Here is a 16,710-nt window from a genome sequence, read left to right on the forward strand (position 1 = left end):
AAGGTCAATGTTCCATCCCTTGTTCCTCTACTTCTAAATCTTCTGGCTGAGGATCAGAGGGATTTTGTTCATCCCCATCCTGTGATTCCATGGCAGCCTGTAAACGTATTGTGAAGAATTGATTGATTTAATGAACTCTGATCTTCAGCATGTTTCCGTAACTCACGGTGCATGCGTAAAAGGACTCTGTTTCTAATACCTACATCTGGCACATCCAAAATAGGGAATGTGATGGTATTTATGAATTATTTACAGACTATTTAGGCTAGCCATCTTTGAAATAAACACAGAGAGGTATAAATTGTTCCACCATTGTAGTATAAATATCAATAAATATGAATAAATAAATAATCACAGGTATGCCATAAGCACCACCATCTTTCTTTAACTTTTTATACCTCTCTGAGTTTTACAATGCTTTCGTATTCTGAAAGCATTACATAATAAACTCTCTGGATAAGATAAGCTTAAATCTGATTGGCGAAAACAAATTTCATCATTACTCTATAGAACATGACCCTCTATTGGTCATTGTCAGATCTCTCTGTGTTGTGCGCTGTTTGAGAAATCTGTATTCTACTCAGATTGATTGCTCATTATAATCATGTCAATAGTTTGACTGCTTAATATCCAAAATTAGAGAAGATTTGTTGAAGATTACATAAATTTTGATGGTTGTGATGAGGCTGAGATAATGAAATTCACACTTTTTGTTCCCCTTGACCCATAGACGTACCAAAATTGGTTGAAATTGGTTCAACCATTCCAGAGAAGCTGAAAATGTTCCAACGTTTACAACTGATGCACGAGGGACGACTAATGACATGACAACAGATAGCAATATTTTCATCTGAGTAAAAAAATTTCTAAACATTAAGAACATTGATTCTGTATTGACTATTGAGGTAGCATCTTAATACCCCTTCCCCCTTGGTCATGATTTGAATAATAACGAATCTGCACTGCAGTACCTGAGGATGCTTGCATATCAATGATGACAAATCATGGATAAGTCTCTATTATCCAGACATCTGTGTATACTTCCCACAAACATCTGGACTCTTTTTCCAGTATTTTTTTTAAACTCAAAGCGAGGCTTACTGAAATTCTGATAAAGGCGCTGATTGGTTAGTTTAAAAAAGTAACATCTGCACTCTTTGAAACTACTTTGAATCAGAGTCTGTAAAATTGAAGCATAAATTTTCAACTGAAAGAAAAACATATTCAGCATTTAAAACAATTTTCTTCCAGAAAAGATCTGTTTGGACTCTTCCTTTCATAACTATCATGCCTGTTGAACTGGGGTAACAATATTTTCAAATAATCCGGATAAAGTATTGCTTATTTATTTGAGTTCATACAAGAAACACAAATTTTTTTCAGGCAATATTACAATAACATTTTCTTTCAATAGCATATTTTGTTTTTTGTTTACTAGATCAACACCGTTTAACGGGAGAACTTGTTTTCTATAGTAAGCTTCCAGACATTTGTAGGGAAGATAAACAAACGTCTGGATGATAGATACTAATCATGGCACTGCTGGTCTTGACAAGAGAAAAGTTCCTTATGTATTGCCATGTGAAAATTTGACCATCTATTGTGGCTCCACCATACCCCCAGGCAATGTTCTGAATAAACTGAAATATGCACTACCTAAGAATGCTTTCAAATTAATGAACTAAAGTTTGCCATCCTTGCCTTGAGAAGATTTCTTCCATAAAACTTTGTTCCTCTATTGAGGCTCCACACTACCATGGGGCCATGGTTTGAACAAAATGAAATCTACATTACTGCAGGATGCTTGCAAATCGATCATTGTTATTCAGAAGAATTTTTTGAAAGATTTTTCCTCCACATGTATATCCTTCAGTAAAACCTTTATTCCCTATTTTAACCCTAACATACCCCTGGGACCCAAGGTTTGAAAAAACTTGAATCTTGAAGATTAAAAATCTATACGAAATTATTTCAAGCACATAATGAATAACTCATTAGAAAAGTATATAAACATGGTATTCTTTTGTCCAATATATATATACAATGTATACAGGTACACAATAAAAAATTTACGTATCAGGTAATCATATATTGAAATAAAAAAAAGTTCATTATCTTGACCTGTAATTAAAAAAAAATTAAATCTATGTCTCTTCTTAGTTTAATATTTATTCTTTTTTAATGACACAGCATGATAGAATTATATGGCTATTTCAAAATGGATAGGTCACCGACTTCAATGAAAAGGTGATTGAAGATAACGAACAGTGATTAATCTCATAACCCTCCTATAAGATATACAAATTAAGAGTTGGACAAACACGGACCCCTGGGTATACCAGATGTGGGACCAGGTGCCCAGGAGGAGCAAGCATCCAATGACGACCGGTCACACCTCCCGTGAGCCCTATATCTGGATCTGGATCTGCATTTGGCAATTCCATAATCTGCAAATGCCTGCATAGTGCGACTCCATACTCGACAAATGTCTGCATTGGTTGACTTCATAATAATCCCATTCCTGCATTGAGGGACTCCATAATCGGTCAATGCCTGCATAGGGCGATTCCATAGTCGACCAATGCCTGGATAGGGTGACTCCATAGTCGGCCAGTGCCTGCATTGGTTGACTTCTTAGTCTGCAAATGCCTGCATTGGGAGACTCCATAGTTAGTCAATGCCTGCATTGGGCGACTCCATAGTCGGTCAGTGCCTGCATTGGGCAATTCAATAGTCTGCAAATGCCTGCATTGGGAGACTCCATAGTCAGCCAATGCCTGCATTGGGCGACTCCATAGTCGGTCAGTGCCTGCATTGGGCAATTCAATAGTCTGCAAATCCCTACATTGGGCGACTCCATAGTCAGCCAATGCCTGCATTGGGCGACTCCATAATCGGCCAATGTCTGCATTGAGCGCCTACATAGTCGAAGAATGTTTGCATTGGTTGACTCCATAGTAGTTCAACGCCTGCATTGATAGACTGTCTAGTAGGCCAAAGTGTATGTTTGCATTGGATGACATCAGAGTCGGTCAATGCCTGCATTGTGCAACTCCATAGTCGGTTAATGCCTTTATTGGTTGACTTTATTGTCAGTCAATGCCTGAATTGTGCCACTTCAAAATTGATATATGTCTATATTGGACATCAAACTTGGTAAGATGTAGTAATGATGATCATCTCAAAAGTAAATCAACCAAAAACCCCATACCCCCAAATCCCATAACGGAAGATTCATTCCAAAATATAATACACAAGCTGAAGACTGCAATATGTAGGGAAGTTGATATTTATTTATTCCACTTGATCAGCGACTCGTCTTCCTCCTTTTAGTGTACCCACCAGTGTACACTTGAAATCAAAGTGACGTATTTTGATTAACAAAAGTTATGCTAGTCACTATGGAACATTTGTATTGTACAAACTTAATGACACAGGTTCTAGATTTACCTCGAGACAAATCTTGTGTTATAGATTTTATGTAAAGCTTAAAGAAGGTCATATCATAATTGTGAGTATAATTTTAATCAAATAATTATTGAAAATATACTTATTTATGTGCAAGTGTTAAGAATTAACAATTTACACTTAATGGTAAGAAAATTGAAGTTATTTCTATAAAGATAAAAATTACAATGCTTATTCTATTTGAAGATATACATGAAAAGCAAGAGGCATATGGGCCACAACGCTCCCCTAAGTCACCTTGGCTCATATTTAAAGATTTTCCCGATATATTCGCACGTAAAACTTTGATCCCTATTGTGTCTCCAATCTACCCCCAGAGATTATGAGTATCTTGAGAGGCAGATTTTTTAAAGATTTTCCCTTTTTTGCATGTAAAACTTTGATCCCAAATTGTGGCCCAACCTTACCCCCAGTGGCCATGATTTTAACAAACTTGAATTTGCACTATGCCAGGAACCTTTCATGTAAATATTATACTTTCTTAACCCAGTGGGTCATGAGAAAGATATTTTAAAAGATTTCCCTTATATATTTGTATGTAAAACTTTGATCCCCTATTGTGGCCCGAATCCTACCCCCAGTGGTCATGATTTTAACATATATCAATTTACACTATGTCAGAAACGTTTCATGTAAATTTGTTGTTTCTTGGTCCAGTGGTTCTTGAGAAGATTTGAAATTGTTTGCCTGAGAAACTATGTATTATTATTCTTTTTTCAGGCATTATTGCCTTTTTCGTTATTCATACCAAAGATTTTCTTTTGCTCCTATCATCCATATCCTGAAGGGTGTTCCGAATTGAGTGTACTGCTTGTAATGCAGCTGCATATTCTCGGTTTTCTATCGTAACCAAACTCTCCAAGGGAAACTTATCTAAGTAAAGACTTATACTTTAATACACTTCAATATAATGAAATGACATTTTGTGAACAAACTACGTATAATTTACGTGTGTTTGTGATGTCACAAACGGCACAGGAAAACACAGTGTAGTATTCAATGCTTATGTAATAGGTGATATCCACTGGATAAAGGAGTAAACATGTGATGAAAAAGATTATCTCATAAACAATGAATTAAAATAATGTACAACTTAGATGACATTGAAATGCATATGTACATATAGAGTCTTTCACTTAATGAGTCTACAGTCTAGGTGATGCATGTGTAATATATACATGTGTCACTTAATGAGGAATATATGTTAAACAAAAGGCCCACATGCCTTATCGGTCACCTGAGTACAAGTGAAAAAGTATCACTATATAATATATAAGGTGATCGTTCTCAAAGTTCTGAAATATGTTCCTTTAAGATCAAGAGGAAAACAGTGCATGGATATGAGTTTTATTTTTATTCTCTCATGAGAAAACAAATTATTCATTCACAAGACATGATTTTAATTCAATTTTGGGAACTGCATTTTTAAACTATATGTACATGTTTCTTCTTTTGGACTTATTAAACTTTCTATGAACTCGTTTACCTTGTTTGTTGAATCACCATTAATGATTGCTCATTCAAAAAAAAAAAATGAATTGGTAAAACAAAAAATGCTAGTAAGAAAATATCTCTATAAAGAAACAAAGGAATATGTGAATTATGTAACCTAAATTGTGTACAAAATGAATTACACCTCAATGATTGCCTATTCTATGTTGAAGAGAGATTTGTGTTGTTTTTTCATGATAAATCCAAGCTCAACAAGAACTTTATCTATTAACAAATAAGGATACAATTGGTTGATGATTAATGAAGACAAACGAATGATTGTCAAATTCAGTGAATATCTAGTTAAAACTTTCAGAAAAAGAGGTGGTTATAAAACTGCAGAAATGTATCTAGTTTGTTATTCATATGTTGGAATAACACTGATATTGTCCTTTACTTATGTATACTCTCAATTTACAAATTATATATGTACATGTACTTGTTTCTCCATATGCTACATCTACATGTAGTTTGTAGTAAATGTTGTAATCTTCTCTGAAATTTCTTGATAAATCGTCATTGCTGTTATGCCCTCTGGGCCCAAAATTGGAATAAACTTAATAAACTGAACCAATGTTAACTGCGCAAATACTGATAATAAATCAATATTAGAATTTTTAAAAGCCCAACAGAATGCCTTTCATGTATAGAGTTGAAATTTTTTTCTTTAAATGTTTGAAAAGGTTTAACTCCCAGGAGTATATTCTGTTCTTTGATTGTTAAAATAAATTCGATTTCAAAACGTGAGAAGCTTACAACGCTCATAACCGCCTACTGTTTGTAGTTAATGTGCAGTGATTTTTCGGAAATATTTTAACTGTAGATGACAAAGCAAGTTATATGAATCAATTAAGATATGTGCATACTCTATAATAAGCTGTAAGATCCATCGGTACAAGAGAAATGCTTAATTTTAATCATGCAGGTCTGTATTTAGGAAAATATACATCTAATCATGAGTAAATGATTGCTGGGAATGGAACATATTTTATTTCCAATCAAGGTTCCTCGAGGGCAGCATGAAAATACATACAAATCTATACCTACATGTATATCAGCAAAGAAAAGGAAGTGATTACATGACATGTTTGTTTGATATTGGTAGGATTTGTTAACTATATATTGTTAAGCGAAATGCACCAACATAGTGAAGTTGAAGTGTGTTGTAGTAAATACATATGGGACGTGTGGGTTGTCCCATGGTTTAAAAATAAATAAATAAGGACCATCGTGTACCAACACGTCTGATGACTCTGTCTTTTGATGACCGGACACATACATGTAGTCATAGGTCATAAATCATAATGAAATAAAGAAGTAACTTATATTTAAAACTAAATAATTTTTTTTTTAAAAATTAGGCCACCACATCTTCGATCGCAATCACTGCTTCATGATAACAATGCCAGGGTGTCCCTCATGACCCAATGCTAGAACTTTATCACGTAATGACTTAGGTATGACAATCCTTGTCCCTCAAAGTATCAGCTGAACAACAGCACACAATTCTGATTTTACTGTCAAATAGTCTTTGCTCTGTAATTGATACCATTTCCCTGATATCAAGCAATCTCTCAAGTTCTTGAGATCGTCATCCTCTAATGATGCTCTCTCGAGCTCAGAGATGGTCATTGGAGTTGGAACATCTTCAACCACGAATGTAAGTATTCTTCTGTGTCATTTATCTTTAGGCGTGATGTATTTGTTGACAACATCCTGGACAACGAATCAGCTATGTTTCATTTACCCGGAATATGACGAACTGTATAACTGTAGTTCTGCATCTTTCTACACGTGCACATGGTTTCGACTTAAGCGAGAAAATGAACTCCAGCAGATTATGGTATGTTAACAATTCAAAAGTCTTTCCCATCAAGTACATATGAAACTGTTCACATGCCCACACTAAGCTGAGAGCCTCTTTCTCTATTTGTGCATATCTGCGTTCGATTTCAGTGAAGGATCTACTTGCATAGCAGATTATCTTAGATTTCCCTTGTTGTTCTTGGACTAAAACAGCGCCTAATCCTACTGGACTCGCATCTGCAATAACTTGCGTTTTTGGCATTGATACCAAAGTAGGCTGAAGTTGACATATAATTAGCTAAACAGTCTTTCAGTTTGTAAAATGCTTCATTTTGTTCTTGTGCCCACACAACCGACTGGTCTTTACGTAAAATTCTGTTTAAGGGTTCTGCTATGGTTGACAGGTTTGGTATGAATCTGCCTGCGAAATTGACGAGTCCTAAGACACTGCGCACTTCAGATACTGATTGTGGTGTTCTGGCACTCCTAATAGCTTGAATTTTGCTGTCTGCAATCCCGATACCATGTTCAGAATGTACATAACCCATGAAATCAATCTTCTCCATATTGAACTGGCACTTCTCAATGTTCAAAGTCATTCCTGAGTCTTCTAAACGTTTTAAAACCAATTCTAGGTTAACCCGATGTTACTGTTCTATGGATCCACTGTATGACAAACGGGGTGATTTCAGCTTCTCCATCGTCAACTCCCCATATTTATGTAGCAATATTCCATTATCACCTGCATATGGTGTTTATATATCTCAACTGATTCGATATGCAAGAGTTTGTTCTGAGTATAGTCAGTTTTTAAATCGAGGTAAGCTACTGACAAACAAGTTGATGGTACAGGGATTTCAACAGTCTCGATTGAAGTAAGCATTTCGCAAATGCTATGGTCGTTATAACAATCTAGTTCGTCATTACAACCTCGCATTGGGTCAAATGCTGTCTGACGTGTTTCATACCGATTGTTAAGCCGTTCTTGGCACACTGATTTTGACTGCGGATGACTCCGTTTACCTGATCAGGATATGGGGCTCACGGCGGGTGTGACCGGTCGACAGGAGATGCTTACTCCTCCTAGGCAGCTGATCCCACCTCTGGTGTGTCCAGGGATCCGTGTTTGCCCAACTATCTATTTTGAATTGGTTGTAGGAGTTATGAGATTGATCATTGTTCGTTATCTTCACCTTGCATCCATGAACGACAACATCACTATATATTGCGGTCACACCAAGTAAGTCTCCTAATGTCTGTTGGATGATTTTGTTATACATCTTAGGAGCACAACTTACTCCTAATAACAAACGTTTGTATCGATAAAGTCCTCTAGGTGTCATAAAGGTAGTAATTTCTCCAGAGTCTGGGGTAAGCTTTAACTGGTTATCGGCCCACTTGATATCCAGTTTACTGTAAACTTTGCTCTGATTCAAGTCCTGTAAAATTTCATCTACAGTAGGAATTTGATATCTCTAACGGATGACTGCCTCATTAGCTCGACGCATATCAACACATATACAAATCTCTGAATTCTTCTTTGGTACAACCACAATAGGCGATACCCACTGACTTGGTCCTTTGACTCTTTCGATAACATCCATGTTTTCAAGTTCATCAAGTTTCAGGTCTAACTTGCTACGCAAATGATAAGGTACCCTACGTACAATCTGACAAACAGGGTGTACTGATTCATCAATTGGAATTTTAAGTTGGACGTTTTTCAGTTTTCCAAGCCCCTTGAACACTTTTGGAAATTTTCTCAGTATTTATGTTTTGATGCCCACGCTATTCACAGTGTGTAATGGTGCAGTAGTACCAGTCTCTTGAATCTGTAGCACACCAAGCTGGGTAGAAGTACCATAGCCTAGGAGAGCTTGACCGCTTTCTTCAACAACAAAGAATTCAGCCGACACACAACAGTTTCCAGTACACACATTAGTAACAAAATTTCCTGCAACGGTCAAGGGTTTGTTACTACCATAAGGATACAGTTTCTTTGAGAATGCTTTCGACTGACTGTGACATTTCACTTTTTGTCTCCTAAGTTGTTCCCATAGGTGTCTGTCAATAACATTCACTGAGGCTCCAGGTCAATGATCACTGCTGTATCAATACCACCAATACTGACACCAAAGTCATTTTTGCACAATACCGGTTCTGAATAGTAAACACATAAGTTCTCTCCTCACCATCACTTTCTAAATCTGACGTTTCAATGCTTTGTACTGCTGTCCTCTTGTTTTTGTGTCCTTTTTTTTTTATATTTAGTCTTGCAGCATGTTTCATAATGTCCTTCCATGTGACATTTCCGACACTTCTGTCCTCGGGCTGGGCGTTTTGGATTCGTGCGAATGTGACAATATTCCCCACATGCGAAACACTTTTTGTCATCTTTATCCTGTTGTTTAGATTCATGTTTATGTTTGTATCTACTCACTTTGTTAAATGTTTCTTGCTCTGGTTTGTGTTCTATGGTTACTGCCCTTTTCTCAGCTGCTTCCAAACTTTGTGCTATTTCTCTCAGTTGTTTCAGTGTCATATTGTTTTTCTCTAAAGGTTTCCTTCTCAGACGTTGCGAGTAACACTTCTCTATCACTTGATCACGTATACTTTCATCAATATCCGTAAAATTACAATAAAAAGCTTTCTGCCTCAGTCTAGTAATAAATTGTTCAACAGTTTCTGTTGCCGGTTGTGCCATACCACGAAATTGTGATCTTTCAAATGTGTGATTTACCTGTGGAGGGTCTACTATACCCTTTCCACTGGCAATGAGCTCAAATACACGGGCCCATCGTGTCCAATGAATTCCCATCAGATTCACATCTCCATGCGGATCAAACTTATGGATATTACTGACATCGGTCAGAACGGGTCTAGCCTCTGCCATTTCGTTTATCCTCGTCACCAGATGTAGTGTTTTAGGGAATGATAAACATTGGATTTAACCAAAACTCGGGCAGCGTGATTCAACACACATGTAACTATTCAGACATTTATTAAATTCCAAACTTCCGGCCAATTACAAGGGAGATAATTAATATAACAATAATTAAAAGTTATCCTTAGAATATAATGAAAGCATAATTAATCATACACTACAGTACCCAGGTCAACTCGCACCGAGTAGGTCAACTCGTACCCAAAAGGCAAAAGTCAACTCGTACCCAATAATCTGGTTACGAGTTGACTCGTGCTTTTGAGAGGTAGAAGTTAAGTCGTACCCTTGCTAAAATTTGACCGGTTCGTACCCAGGTCATCTCATACCCTAAAGGAAAGAGTCATCTCGTACCCAATAGTCTGGTTACGAGTTGACTCATGCTTTTAAATCAAGCCGTACCCTTGGTAAGTTTTGATGTGTGCCCCCCTGTTTCTGGTTTGGGGTTGTGGGTTAGATCGAAGTCAAATCTAAGCAAACAAATTTTAACATAGGCCTACATACATAATTATATGATTTCGGGAGGGAAGTAACTTTGAGATTTTAGTTTGGGGATTATTTTACTTGTAAAATTTCTAGATTCTAGAGAACAAAATAATATGTGGATTTCTCTCCCACTTCTAACCATTTAGCTTTACTTCTTATGTACTGCCCTTGTAATTTATGTTTTCTTAAATTTTCTAAAATTTTTTTGTTTTTTTTTATTTCTAAATTGGCCAAATTTCCTTCAGATGCATGTTCTTCCAGGGTTTTTATTTCTTCGATTAAGGATTTTTTTCCTCTGTAGACTTTTTTTTTCTTTAAAAAATGTTGAATATGATATGCTTTTGCCTCTAATTTCCATGAGTAAAGTTTCCAAGAATAACTGATCATTTCTTGTAAAAAAAATATCTTTATCTGGAATGCTGTCTATGGACTCAATATTGTAGATTGGTACAGCATACTGTTTCCTCACTTTCTGTATAACGTCATTTATACAAGATTTTAATGATATTCCAAAATTAACACACAAAGAGTCATTAGAATTAGAGCAAATTAACATTACAAAAAGTCTTTAAAACTCTTAGAAACATGAAATCTAACAAATCGCCAGGTTCTGATGGTTTCTCAGCTGAGTTTTTTAAAAGTATTTTGGAAACAAATTGGAAACTTTGTAGTGAGGTCACTTAACTATGCTTATGAAAATAAACTTTTATCTATTACACAGAGACATGGTATCATAACTTTGCTTCCAAAAGGTGAAAAACCAAGACAGTACCTTAAAAACTGGCGTCCAATAACATTGTTAAACACAATATATAATATAGCTTCAGGTTCTATCGCCAATATTCTATGGTCGTTATAACGATCTAGTTCGTCAATACAACCTCGCATTGGGTCAAATGCTGTCTGAAGTGTTTCATACCGATTGTTAAGCCGTTCTTGACACACTGATTTGACTGCGGATAACTCCGTTTACCTGATCAGGATATGGGGCTCACGCGGGTGTGACCGGTCAACAGGGGATGCTTACTCCTCCTAGGCACCTGATCCCACCTCTGGTGTGTCCAGGGGTCCGTGTTTGCACAACTATCTATTTTGTATTGGTTGTAGGAGTTATGAGATTGATCACTGTTCGTTATCTTCACCTTGCATTCAAAGTACTTTACACTATTTTAATTTTGGGCCTTCCATTAAAGAATGGATTAGAATATTTTATCACAATATTACATCCGCAGTTATACAAGGAGGTCATGTCTCTAAATCTTTCAATATACAACGTGGTTGTAGACAAGATGATCCTTTGTCACCATATATTTTTCTATTTTGTGCTGAAATTTTAGCAATTATGATAAGAAAAAACAGTAATATTAAAGGAATCACTGTTAGAAATACTGAAAAAAAATATCTCAGTTGGCAGATGATACATCAATTATACTTGACGGTAGTAGAGAATCTCTCCTAGAATCTGTAAGGACACTGAACAATTTTAATGAACTATCAGATTTATGTATTAACTGCTCCAAAACTCATGTAGTCTGGATAGGTACTAAGAGATTTAGTCAAGAAATTATATATTAAACTCTGATTTTTTCCTGGGGTAATAGTAAATTTACTTTACTCGGTATTCACTTTGATGTAGACTTGCAAAATATTCCAAAAATGAATTATGAACCAAAGCTGATACAGATGAAGGTAATTATCAGCCAGTGGAGGAAAAGATATCTAACACCAATAGGAAGGATAACTGTACTTAAAACTTTGGTGCTACCTCTTCTAAATCATATTCTGATGTCTATTCCTAGTCCGTCCGATGCTTTTTGTAAAGAATTAGAAAAACGCTTTTACTCCTTTGTATGGAATGGTCCTAGCCACCGCATTAAGAAAGATATAATTACAAAAACATATGAAAATGGTGGTTTACGAATGATTAATATAAAAGCCTTTTTTGCATCTTTAATTTTTTTTTTTGGATGAGACAATTAATTTTTACAGATAAAGGCTTTGAACTCTTCATTCCCAAGCTTGATTTTAGATTATATATATGATATTAAAAAAACACTCAAAAATGTCTTTTGGATAGATGTCTTTAATGCTTGGATAGACTTAGTTCAGAAAGACAGCCTTCTTATAGAAAAGGCAAAAAGTGATGTACCACTTTTTTTAACCCAAACATTATGATAGGTAAAAAAAAAAATATTTCAATAAAAATCTGTTTCAGTATAACATACAATATGTAAATGATATCATACATGAAGATGGTACTTTTCATACATATGAAAAATTTTCATCCATTTATCCTTGTGTACATATTAATTGTTTTAGAATTGATGGGTATAGTACAGGCAGTAAAAGAATGGATGAAAACAAACAATAATGAAAGGGCTATATTTAAGGTACAAAATCCCTTGATTTTACCTAATATCTATAAATTGTCATGTTGTAAGAAATCAAAACATATTTATGATATATTGAACTATAACGATACTGAACCAATCTGTAAAACAAAATGGAACACTCTATTTGGACTTAAAGAAAGTGAATGGAGAACAATTTATAAGTTTCCATTTAAGTTAACAAAAAATTCAAAATTTCAATGGTTCCAATATAGACTTATTAATAGAATTTTGGCTACAAGCACTTTCCTGCATAAAATTAAGAGGAATGATACAAAAAGCTGTACATTTTGTAAATTGGAAGAAGAAACATTGGAACACCTCTTCTGGGAATGTGTAAATGTTCAAATCTTTTTAGATACTTTGGAAACACATGTTGAAGAAAATACAAATCTACAGTTATCTATTACAAAAAGAAATTTTTGCTGGGATAAATTGATTCAAACAAATGTATTCAAAACACACTTTTTCTGTGGTTAAAGTACTACATATATACAATGAGGTGTACAAAAAAGACATTAAATATAGTAGTAGCGATATCTCGTTTGAAAAAGAACTATGAGATCTTGAAATACGTCTTCTATAAAAACGGTGAAAAAACAAGATTTGACACAACCTGGAATGGATGGAACCTTTTATTCAATTGAAACAGCCTTTTGATATATTCTCTCTCTCTCTCTCTCTCTCTCTCTCTCTCTCTCTCATCAAACGTTTTTTCTGTAAATTGAAGATTGATGCATATGCCACTTGTGTTGATATTACAGAAAATAAAGAATTATAAAAAAAACTTTGAGATTTTAAATTATTTTATACTAACGGCTGTAATGGGTATTAACATACTATTGTTTATACTACATAATCCGTTCGTATGCACACTTTTCTTTTCAATAAATGCGAGTTCATGTGAATGTGAGCAATGTTCCTTATACAGAGCATGATTTAATCTTAAATTTGTTGACAGTATACCGTTTTTCCCTTTTCAAGCCAATGACAAACAGATTAAATTAAAATAAAACAGAAGAGAAACAATGTTAAAAATCTGTCTTTATTATGAAAGGCGAGGATAACGAACAGTGATCAATCTCATAACTCCTACAACCAATACAAAATAGATAGTTGGGCAAACACAAACCCCTGGACACACCTGAGGTGGGATCAGGTGCCTAGGAGTAGTAAACATCCCCTGTCGACCGGTCACACCCGCCGTGAGCCCCATATCCTGTTCAGGTAAACGGAGTTATCCGCAGTCTAAATCAGTGTGCCAAGAACGGCTTAACAATCGGAATGAAACACGTCAGATAGCATTTGACCCAATGATAGGTTGTATTGATGAACTTGATCGTTATAACTACCATAGAATTTGCGAAATGCTGACTTCAATCGAGACTGTTGAAACCCCTGTACCATCAACTTGTTTGTCAGTAGCTTACCTCGATTTAAAAACTGACTATACCCAGAACAAGCTCTTACATATCGAATCAGTTGATATATATAAACACCATATGCACGTGATAATGGAATATTGCTACATAAATATGGGAAGTTGACGATGGAGAAGCTGAAATCATCCCGTTTGTCATACAGTTGAACTGTCAGTTTGCCGTTAATGTCTACTTTCAATAAAATATCTAAGTATGAAGCAGAAGTGGACGACTCTGTGGTGTCCTTTATTTCGAGCTCACAGGGATATATTAAATCGACATATAAATAAAAGTTATTATTGTTAATAGACAAAACGTCATCGATATATGGAAATGTTGAATTGAATTCCACAGCGAGAGATTTTTTCTTCTCACGTAGAAGGTTTTGAATAAATTCTGCTTCATATGAATATAGAAACAGGTCAGCTAACAAAGGAGCACAATTCGTGCCCATGGGAATTCCAACAAACTGTTGGAAGACCTGATCACCAAAGACCACGAAGATATTGTCAATAAGGAACTCCAGCATATCTTTTATTTCAACTTCAGAGTACTTGTGCATTGAATCAGAGTAGTGTTTAACAAAGTAAGTTTTTCAATGACTGATCACTAGATATGAATATTTCCGTTTTCCATTTTTGTTAAAGAAGCAACTGTCTATGCTGTCAAAAAGTCTAGTCTTTAATTTATCGTGAGGAATGGTCGTGTATAGTGTTGAAAAGTCATAGGTTTTAATGTAATTGATTTGGGAAAAATTCTGCGATTTCAAGTTTACTAAAAGTTCTTTAGAATTTTTTAGAATCCACATTTGATGAACACCACTTCTGGCATATGTAGTCGCACAGTAAGTTTGAAGTTTCTCCTTCATAGCTGTTATATATATCGATGTAATTACACTGAAGAATTTAATCCAAACACATAATAAATCAACATTGTACTCTTCACACCGGGGTGTACCCGCCCAAGCCGTCGGAGAAGGCTTGATGTCGATACTTCCTGTCGGGAATACTGCTCCCAAACATCATAAATATTGGCATGCACCTGGAATTTATATGAAAATAATTTGATAAATGTTTAATTATATACTTTGTTTCTTCAAGATAAGTTGGATAAATTCCTATACACTGTATATCATTGATCTATTATTGATAAATTACAATTAATAAATAATACATTCCGTGAGCTCTTTCTCTGATACTTCTTAAATTTTCCTTCACTAACCAGCCTTTTCTGTAGGGGGGGGGGGGGGGTCAGCCTCCTTCCTCAATAGGTTGATAAGTATATAGAATGGGAGGTTGTGCCAGACAATAGGTTGATAAGTATATAGAATGGGAGGTTATGCGATCCCTTGGCCTTGTTGACATTTATCCACGTGTGCCAGCCCTCAACTTTGTTATTGGTGTGGATGGCCTGTCCGTAAACACACCAAGATCCCACGGGCCACGTCCGACTGTTAATTCACGTCTCTTCGACGCTGCATTGGCCCTTCAGGAAACCCAGTTGCCATCTGTTGAAATGATGGAAGTACGTGCTCCTCTGGGATGAGTGGGAGAGCCATAAGTTTGCGAACAAATGTGTTTACATCATCCCGCTCTTGGTAGGCCACCTTGTGTAAGAAGAAAAATTATTATATATTGAGTACATTTTTTTAATATAAATTTTATTTTATATTTGATAATAATATTCATGTTCATATTCACTCATTCATTATTATCATTGACATTATCATAATATCTGTCATATTTAGATTTCCTTTACTTGTAATCAAAGTTCTTGGACTTTTCCATATACTGCCTTTGACCAATAAAAGGCACAGCCGCGGATCCTTGGGTCCGGAAAAATGTCACGAAAGCCTTTCCAGATGCCTCTCTCGAAGTCGGCTGTAAACAATTCAACTGTTGGTTCAGTTGGCAGCATCCGGACAATCTTCTTGAAGACCTAAAATAATTTTGGTTCAAATAATTTTATTTAAGATACACATTTTTTTGTTAATTACATGTACGTTACATAAGAAATGTATTTTTAAATCATGTTGTTGTTTAAAGTTAATATATAATTTTAATTTTTAAGTACCTTCTTATAATCTTTTCCGTTCTTCCCGGACATCAGTGCATAAACCAGAGGTACTTGCTTCACGTCGGCCCCGGTCTTGAGGTATCCATGAATGGAGACAAGTTGTCTGATTGGTTTCCTCACCAACTTGAACGTGCCATCAAGGAACCATTGCTTCGTGGATGCCAGGAGGGAAAGTTGATCGTCGGTGGCAAAGATCATATGTCGTCTGTCTTTTACCCGGACGTCCTTCCGGAAGAATCCAGGTGTGATGAAATATTCAGCAAACTGCAAAAAAATGCGTTGAAATGTTTTACTGAGAAAGGTTTACCATCTTTTCAAATTCATCTATATTATGCAGAAGTTTCTTCTACTACTATTCTTTTAAGATTGCAACTTATACTAAATAACTAAAGTAATGTTGAAAATTGCATACCTCAAAATTGAGATCTTTTGGTTCATTTGGTCTAAATTTCTGGCGTTAACGGTTGGCAGTCCGGATAAGCAAGGCTGGATCTGGGTGACTGACATCAGTCTCCCGAAGATCACAATGTTCAGCCATGATCTCTTCAACGATGCTTGGCGTTGATTTAAAGATGTGCTGCTTTGCTACATTCTTTACCTGTAAACAAATACAATTATTTTTTTTAATTTA

The sequence above is a fragment of the Ostrea edulis genome, chromosome 3 (genome assembly GCF_947568905.1).
Source record: "Ostrea edulis chromosome 3, xbOstEdul1.1, whole genome shotgun sequence".
Lineage (NCBI taxonomy): Eukaryota > Metazoa > Mollusca > Bivalvia > Ostreida > Ostreidae > Ostrea > Ostrea edulis.